Here is a 10,157-nt window from a genome sequence, read left to right on the forward strand (position 1 = left end):
GAACGTAACAAATTTCACAAATAGAATTTAAAACAGAAAAAGTCATTGCACTTTAGTTGGTATTAAGCAAGGTAAAATCAGAGAAAACCATTTAAAACAACATTACCAGATGGCTTCCTCTACATTGTGCTTCAGTGAGTGTAATCCATAATACAGAAATTATGGTTTGCCTTGCCTCTTCAAGGTAGAATCTCTCTATAAGTGAATCCTTGCATTGGCCTAGAAGAACTATTACTTGGAAAAAACAGTAGCCGACGTACCTTTAGAAAAAAAAGTGACAACAAAATAGTTAAATGTAAAAGAAGTACAAAAAAGTATAAAATGTTTCGAGAAAAATAATGAAATGAAAAAAAGAGACCTAAAGATGACATGTTGAGATGTTAAAAAATTTTCTAAGGTCCCACCAGCCTTTCGTAAGTCTTGGACGGTGCACATCTCTATTGTAAATAACCACAACTTTGTTATCTAATTCATCTACCAAAACCCATTCTTCTAGGATTTCTTTGACAAAAAATGAAGCAAAAATCATGTCGACAACACCTTTATTCTCCATCTTTCAAAATTATTTGAACAAATACAGTTAGAAAAAGGAAAGGAAAAGAAGAAATAATGAAAACGAAGAAGAAATGACAAATCTGAAAATAAACAACAAAGGAAAGGGAAAGAACACGAAACATTACCTCATTTTCAAAATGAATGGTACAAAATTCACCTCTAGTAAACCTAGCACATATTGCTGCAGAAAATTCCATTCAAGGATAACAAAGAAGCACACAAAAATTGAAGGAGGGATGTAGAAATGAGAATACTAAAAAAGAAGAAGCTCAAAGCAGGTATTTAAAAGAATCTTTTGACTGTTTGTATTAAGACTTAACTTTCCCCAAAATAATTTGAAATCAATCAGTCAATAAAAAAAGTTGGCTTTTGGCTTTCCAATAATAATGATGTAGAATAATAAATTTTACTTTTTTTAATGTATAATAACCGACACTTGTAAAATAATAATTTTAATTTTTCTAATGTATAATAACTGGTACTTGGCTAACTTGTGGCACTGACACTTGGCTTATTCCTACTTATACTTGCATTAGCCATCTAACAACAACTACCACTAAAATATTTGTTTTGATAGTTTTATAATCACTATGAAATTTCTCAATTCATTCATAAAATACACAGCTTTTACCATAATTGTCTTTCAAAAAATTGTAAAACGTAATTCAGATTAAGAAAATGAGATTCATGCTAATAATGGTTCAAAAAGAGTTTATCATGCTCCTTTCCATTTTGAATAAAATGAAATTCATTTATTAGTTGTTAAAAATTCCTAAAGTGTAATAATTTTAATTAGCCAAGCTACAAATTTAACCAAAACTACATCACCAAAATTAACCACATACTAAATGCTAACAAAAACAGAAATCTAAGAAATTCACACCATTTGTCTACTTGATTAGTATCCTAGAATCAATAAATGTTTGCTTTATAGTAAATGAAAACGTGAATCTAAGATTAGAGAGTGGTTTCCACTTGTGAAAGGTAGATAAATGTTTATTGTTCCAAAGCATGCAAAACCATTCGTCTACTTTATTAGTATGCCAGAATGAATAGATGTTTGCTTCATAGGAAATTATATATACCATAGTATTTTTGTATGGGGCAAGGGTTGCAACTGATTGCATTTTCATTTCCAACTGGATTAATAACGAAATCAATTCTATAACCATTACAAAAAAAATTGTTAAATACGATGATTATTTGGAGTATAAAATGGCAGTTACGACTGCTATATTTTGCGCATATGGTGGGTACAAGTACCGCCATATATCCTGCCGCGACAATGAATAATATGACAGTCTTGGGTGAAACGTCGCAACACCCACAATTAAATGTACTGTGAAAATAATAGCAGTTTTGACCGTCATATTTTGTGTGCAAATAATGATAGTCAAAATCATAATAATTTATTTATTTTAAAGGAATTCTAATGCGAAATACGACAACTACAAATGCCATTATTATCACTATATTAACACGTTACACGACGTTTCAACTGCCATAATTTGAATCTAAATTTTTTTAAATCATTTTTTATTTAACATGCTTTCCATAAAAATTTAGAAAAGTAAAAAATCACATAGACAACATTTCAATGATTAATATTTTCATTCGTAATTCATATTAAAGAAGTTGATATTATGGAACACCATCCAAAAGTTTGCATATTGAAAAATAAAACCAAAAAAAAAAAAATCCTACACATTATTATCATACATTTTTCTAAATTTCTATAGTTATGTTCCTATAGCTATGTTCTTAACTAGTCTTTTCTGCCCCGCTTGATCTTCTTATTCCAATAGTGATGGATAGAGCACCACTTCCAACATCGGGTACCTATAATAGAAAAAAGAACTTATAAGCCATTCAAATATTCAAATTCACATGTGTATTATGATAAACTTATATAATTTCTTTTTGAAAAAATATGTTTCCTGTTACAACAGAACATGAGACCAATATGGAATCATCCATTTTAGCTAAACCCGAGACTTGAAAATGTAAATCTTGTTCTTATCATTCCAATAAACACCTACAAAATATAAATATATATATATATATATATATATATATATATATATATATATATATATCTCCTATGAGAGTTTTCCGTTACAGTCTAATTTATTCTAAATACCCCAAATTCAATTTAAATATTAGTCAAGTATAGAGTTATAATAAGTGTGATATTGAAATCTAATTTAAGAATGCACATATAATTTCTTAGTAGCCAACCATGCACATAATATGGTTTGTTCATGAAAATAAGTGTGCCGAATAATATGATTAACCATATACTAGGTTACACATATTCTGATTATGATTCAGGTCTATCATATATCAAATGTATTAAAATAAGCACAATTACAAGCATGCTTTACTTATCTAGTATGTGCATGGCTGTGAAAAGTGTTAAGATGTTACAAAATATGATACTAAATAAGCCTAATTTGGATATATAGATATATGACCCATGTATTGTTCTAAGTCACTATAATTTTATTTATATTGTTTAAACAAGCAAACCAATTTTTAGTGATACGATAGTAGACAAAAATATGTGTTAGGAGTTTGGATTTTCTTTCTATGGGAAGAATAGACTCAAATATGTAACATTCACTTCTCTCACTTATTAGGAGGATCAAACTGTGATGAGAGTGTTTATTGTGAGGAATATGTATACTTTTTAGGATGAGAGTGTTTATATTGAAAGGGTTTCATATTTTAGTATGTTTTTTTTTTCTGTGTGTAAAAGGTAATTACAATGAAAAACACCCTTTTAAGGATTTGGAAAAAGGGTAATCTAGAATTAAACAAAAGAAGCTTGTGGTGTTTATTTATGTGCATATGTAAGATGCATGGTGCGGCACATAGACATGGGTGACGCAACGTGGGGGAAGCAACTTGGGTTAATGGATAGTTTATTTTATTTCTAGCACAATCTGTGCCACTTGTTACATAGATCAAACCATTGTTTTAATATAAAACAAGCAAAAAAAAGAAAGTTTAGAAGAACCCTCTTCTTCTGAAAAAATAGGTGTGCAATAATAATTAACCCCCTTACAAATCAAAGATTATAGTTTCTACTTTTATGGCTTAGCACTAATAGATATGATGAATCAACCTTTATCCTTTTTTGGTTTCTTAAACCTGTTTCAAATTCGTATTCAAATAGGCTAGGCTTTGGTTCTCATTGTGGGGCAAAACCAGTATGAAATCACACAATTTCACAATGAAATTTATAGAACTAATTTTCCAATTTTTATCCAAATACACATTCAAACTCACAATAACAGGGTAACAAATTTCAAACAAACAGATGTTAGGAACCCATATCCTATGCTTAAATATGTTGCCTTGCAAATCGATTTCGCAACCCCACTCATTAAATCCCTTCGTTTCATTTCCAAGTATTTCATGAATTCAAATCAATCGAACAAATAACCAACACACATCACATCATCAGCAAAAAGGTGATTTTATTTTCACTATTGAAGAATGGTGCACTAACTTGGGGAAGAAGAAGAAGAAGTGGGAACTCCATTGGGGTAAAAGTTCTAACTGATGTAACAATTTTGAAGATAAACTGCGCGAAAATGGAGTAGCCAACACTCCTCATACAAACCCCACAATATGCATTTCCCAAATTACCCTCGCACTATCCCAACACATAGAGGCTCTGGTAAATCCCGGTGTAGAACAAGTTCCCACTACTCTGCACATCGTTCTCCACCATCCCAAACGCCGTATCCTTCCTCGCCTCGAACCCCCCACCATCAACCACCTTGTGGGCACCGCAGACCTTGTACAACAGTTGTGTCGTCGCAACTTGCTTGAACCCGACCACCTTGTACCTCAAATAGCACCCACTAAGCTGGACTCGCGTCGTGCAACCGCGTCGTCGCACAAGCAACCCAGCATGTCCGAAATTTGTTCCACGCAGCTATGGCAGTCAGAGCCAGTGAGGTCTCATCGGCATTAGTACGCGCCAGTGAGCCCATTCTGCATAGTCACAATGAGGCATTCTGGAAACAACTAGGTGTTGGCTGAGGGTGGGGATGATTGAGTGGATTTTCTAGGTTTTGTCTTCACTTTGTCTTGTCTCCTACAAACACTATATTAAAATTCAATTTTTATTTGGTAATAAAAAAATTAATTAAATGAGAGATGAATAAAAAAAAGTATTGTGAGGAAAAGATAACACCACGAAAAAGATGTCTGCCAAGAAAGATGTATAATGGGAGTATAATGACGCTTGTAAATGCCATATTTTGCATACAAAATGTGGCAATTATAAAATTGTCGTATTATAAAGCAAATTATGGCAGTTTTTCATAACTACGATATTAAAACCACCATATTTATCTCAATTTTTTGTAGTGAACTTGAAACAAACTAACAAGCTCCATGATCAGATTAAGATATTTAGCAATCTTTAGAAAATGCAACATAAATCCACACCAAACATGTAATCAGTATACAACATCAACTACGTGAGAGATAATCACCCAAAGAGGATTTCAACATAAAAAATTTACATCGATGAAAAACTTCAATAATCCATATGAAACTTCAAAACATTGACATACAAATTCTACTTGTATAAAAAGAGTCACTCACCTCTTTCTTTCAAACATTGTGTGCTATTAATGGTCCAAAGCATGAGTGTGCCCAATTATTCTCTACTTGTTCTAGCTTTTCTGCTGTAAGAGGAATATTCCAACTTATACACTCATACTATAAAAACACACAAACATAAACAAAAAGAAAATTGAAGGCTAATTATAAATAATGATGATAAGTATGATTTAAAATAAGAGGCCATAATTACAATGGCATTTGTTAGTTACAAAGTTATCCACACAATGAGGGAAACTGCCACAAACCAAGTGAAAAATGAAACTAAAAGGTTGTAGCAGTTGTTCTGAACAACGATTCATAATATCCATACTTTTATTTCTTGGTCATATGAAAAATGTATCAAATTATCTAAGTAGTTTGATATCATGTTAAACTTTACAGAGCAAACTTAAAGATGGTAATAAAGACACAAAAATAACCAATCATTGACTAAAATTGCCTTTTATAATAGACACAAAAAGTGCATCAATTGATCTCTATCTAACATGTATTGTCACGGGAAAATAAAGGTTTTTCTTATTTTCAAATTGTAAGAAATCCAAAAACATTTTGCATAAATAAATAAGGAATGGTTGAAATTCTACATTATACTCTCTCAATTAAAATATCTTAAACAAAACATATACTTATCCAAAATTATAATTATTTCCAAGCCCTCCTCTTTGAACTCTTCCACCAGAACAAAATCATCTGACTAATCTCAAAAGAATAATTGTATTACAAAAACAATATTAAATTATGAGACAAATTAATCAAAATTACCCATGTAATGCTCTAAAACTTGTCGTCAATTTATCCATATTCTCACTAGATTGCAACTATGTTCAAACTTGGTTCTCCAAATCATAAAAATCATCTCCAAAAAGCCACATGAACAAAACACAAACACAAAAACAAAAAAAAATGATATTAAAAAACATTTCTTTACGATGAGAGATACACATTCATAAAAAAACTAAAAACCTAAAACCTCTAACAAAATGATACAACAAAAGATTAAATATCAAAAAAATACAAAAAAATAATAATAACATATATGAACAATGACACATTAAACCCTAAACTCCACACAAATATAGAAACGGAAGCTGTAAATGAAAAAAAAAATCAAGAACTTCATGTTGTGGACATACAATAGCAAATGAAAAACGAAAAAACAAAACTTAAAAAAAGAGGAGAGGTGGGGACCTTCATGCTATGGACATCGAGGATCACGAATAAGGTAGAGGAGAATATGGAGAAGAGAGATAAGATAACAGTGGAAGAGAAAGAGTCGGAGCAAGTCTTGAAAATGAGAGAGAGATAGACTTTAATTTTTTTAAAACCTGAGGAGAATGAGTGAGAGCAAAGTCTTGAAAATGAGAGAGAGATAACTTTAATTTTTTTGAAACCTACGACTAAGGTTTTTGATCAAAGAGAGAGAAGAGAAGATATTTTGAGAGGGAAAGAAAAATTAGAATTGGAAATTGTACACTTGGCGAACAAAGGGTATGTTGTGAATTTCTTTATTCTTTTATGTTAAAAATACTATAAAAGGTAAAAAAATTTAAATTTTAAAATGGAAAAATGAGATGATTGATAAGAGGATGACATGTGTCAAGATTTTGCTATTTGTACTTTCTCTTTTGTATTTTTTATAGATGTACATCAAACACAATTGGTTACTCACGTGTACTTGTTAGAAACTATCACAATTAAGTCAAATCAATCAACATACAATAATCATCTTAATCAACTGCAAGACTAATATATGTAAGTGCAACCATTAACATTTGCCCAAAAACTTGCATGCAACTAGTATAAAATGAGGTCCATTGCTTAACTTTCACATAACAATAACTAGGCAATAGTATGTTCACAATTGGAATGAGACAATCATCCTACAACTTCCCTTGCACAAAATGTACTATGACTACTTTTTCACACACATGAATTAAATTCTACGGTTGAAGGCAATCTCCTCTAACTAATTCATTTCCATTTCTTATATATCTCATTATATTAGACTTTTTCATGTTTGATAACTTGTGTATCTCATCACATATTTTAGTCTAATATTCTGTCTCTCTAAAGTGAATACAAACTAACACAATAACTTCCAATGTCATCATGGATTATCATGTATAATGTAAAATGAGACTTAATAATACAAAAATTTAGAGAAATTTATGTTTCAAATCATATAACTTTGAATAAAAAATTATATTTAAATTGTACAATACAAAATGTAAATTAAATTATACAATTCAAAATACATAAAATTAATATATTTTTTATTTCAAATTATATAATCCAAAAAATCTACATATTACAAAATTTAAAACTATAATTCAAACACCAAAAACAATTTACCCACATCAAATATAGTAGTAGAAAGCTCTTCCCGACCCTCACCTAAGTAAGGATGGCAACAGGGCGGGGACGGGTTTCACTATCTCATACCTATCCCCATAAAAAAAATTCATCCCAATCCCCATACCCAAACCCAACAGGTATCAAACTTTTGTCCCATCGCCATCCCCACCGAGTAACGGGTATAATATCGTACCCATACCCGTACCCGTTTACTTACTACTTTAATATTAATTTTAACTAATTTTTATAAAATAATAAAAATTACGGTAAAGGAAACATAATATTATCAAATATTCAATATTAGGAGTATGGTTGTTTTTTTGATATCAAATACTTTGAAATAAATTATAACTGTTTACATTTTAGATTAGAATACCAAATAAAATTTAATGAGAACCAAAACATTTATTAAATTTGCAAACATTAATGAAACCTAGTTGATAAACTTTAAAAATATTTTTTTAAAAAAACTATAAAAGGAAAAAATATTTTTTAAAAAAATATAAAAGGAAAAAAATATTTAAATTAAAATATATTTTAAATGTTTGTTTACTTCAATTTTTTAAATTATAATGAATCTATATTTTATACACTAATAAAAGTTATAATACATCACTTGATCAAAATAACGCAAAAAACAAATAATAAACATAATAATAAAATTTTAATATAGATCTTGTATCTTTTGAACCACAATATATGTTGGATGGTGGTAAAAAAAATATTCAAGGCAATTACATTAAATTTTTATATTATAGTAAATAAAAATTATTTATACAATTATATTGAAAAAATTAAAGTATGATTGTAATGAGTTAAAAAATAAAAAATAATTAGATAAAATTTATCAAAATAGTATTCTACATGATGAAAATAAACAAAAAATAAAAATATTAAGAAATTATCAAATGTGTGTCTTATAAACAATTTGGAGACTATTGGAAGGAATCACACAAAAAGAAACAAATATATAATTAAGGGTATGATAAGATGAAAAATATCTTAGAGATCTAAGAAAACTTTTCAAATATCAACAAATATACTCAATGGTTGATAAAGAAATGACGCAAAGAACAAATAATAAACATAATAAAATTTTATCATAGATCTTGTATCTTTTAAACTCCAATATATGTTGGATGGTGATAAAAAATATTCATGACAATTACATTAAATTTTTATTTTGTAGTAAATAAAAATTATTTATACAATTATAGTGAAAAACTTAAAGTATGATTGTAATGAGTTAGAAAATAAAAAATAATTAGATAAAATTTATCGAAATAGTATTCTACATGATGAAAATAAACAAAAAAAATATTAAAAAATTAACAAATGTGTGTCTTATAAACAATTTGGAGACTATTGGAAGGAATCACACAAAAGAAAACAAATATATAATCAAGGGTATGATAAGATGAAAAATATCTTAAAGATCTAAGAAAACTTTTCAAATATCAACATATATACTCAATGGTTGATAAAAAAAATGACGCAAAGAACAAATAATAATCATAATAAAATTTTATCATAGGTATTGTATATTTTAAACTCCAATATATGTTGGATGGTGATAAAAAAATATTCATGAAAATTACATTAAATTTTTATATTGTAGTAAATAAAAATTATTTATACAATTATAGTGAAAAAATTAAAGTATGATTGTAATGAGTTAGAAAATAAAAAATAATTAGATAAAAATTATCGAAATAGTATTCTACATGATGAAAATAAACAAAAATAAAAATATTAAAAAATTAACAAATGTGTGTCTTATAAACAATTTGGAGACTATCGGAAAGAATTGAACAAAGAAAAACAAATGTATAATTAAGGGTATGATAAGACGAAAAATATCTTAGAGGTCTAAGAAAACTTTTCAAATATCAACATATATACTCAATGGTTGAGAAATAACAAAAATTGTTTTAGCGAAATAAAAGAGTTCTTGAAATGAAATAAAAATTAATAATAATAAGTAAAGATTTTTTTTATATTACCAAGTAAATGAAATGTTTATGCTATTAAACACTTAAATTAAGAGTATTAATATACAATAAATAAAAATATTAAAAAATAATAGAAATATTCAAATGTTAGACATAATTTTTTTTAATTGACATACATCATTTTAACATAATTACATAAAAATTATGATAAGATAAAAAATATATTAGAGATGCGAATGAGTTTCATGACAAACCAAATATTTAGAAGAAATAAAAAATAAAAAGAATATATATGGTTACTTAATTAATTGTGAATATTTTAATAATTTAAACGAGGATGGAAATATGACGGAGATATATTCATCCCCATCTCCATCTCCATACCCAATTGAAAAAATCGGGGATTTCCCATATCCATATCCATACCCGGTCAATGCAGGGATTTTCCGTCAAAACGGGAACGGGTTCGGACAATACCCACGAGGACGAGTTTATTTGTCATCCCTACACCTAAGCCAATTATAACCACGACCAATAGGACCTAAGCCAACTATCAACCACGACCAATAGGTACTGACCACCACCAAGCACTACCAACCTCCACCGAGACACACACCTCAACCTTCCCAACAAACCAAAACAATCCAACAA

At 28.7% G+C, this 10,157-nt stretch overlaps 1 pseudogene; it reads right to left on the reverse strand.

Moving 5' to 3' along the window:
* Positions 1-3,411: 3,411 nt before the first annotated feature.
* Positions 3,412-4,566, reverse strand: LOC114175179 (plasmodesmata-located protein 3 pseudogene; annotated as a pseudogene).
* Positions 4,567-10,157: the final 5,591 nt, after the last annotated feature.

This window comes from Vigna unguiculata, chromosome 3, assembly GCF_037176805.1.
Source record: "Vigna unguiculata cultivar grain cowpea cultivar isolate G323 ecotype 2 chromosome 3, ASM3717680v1, whole genome shotgun sequence".
In the NCBI taxonomy this organism is placed as follows: Eukaryota; Viridiplantae; Streptophyta; class Magnoliopsida; order Fabales; family Fabaceae; genus Vigna; species Vigna unguiculata.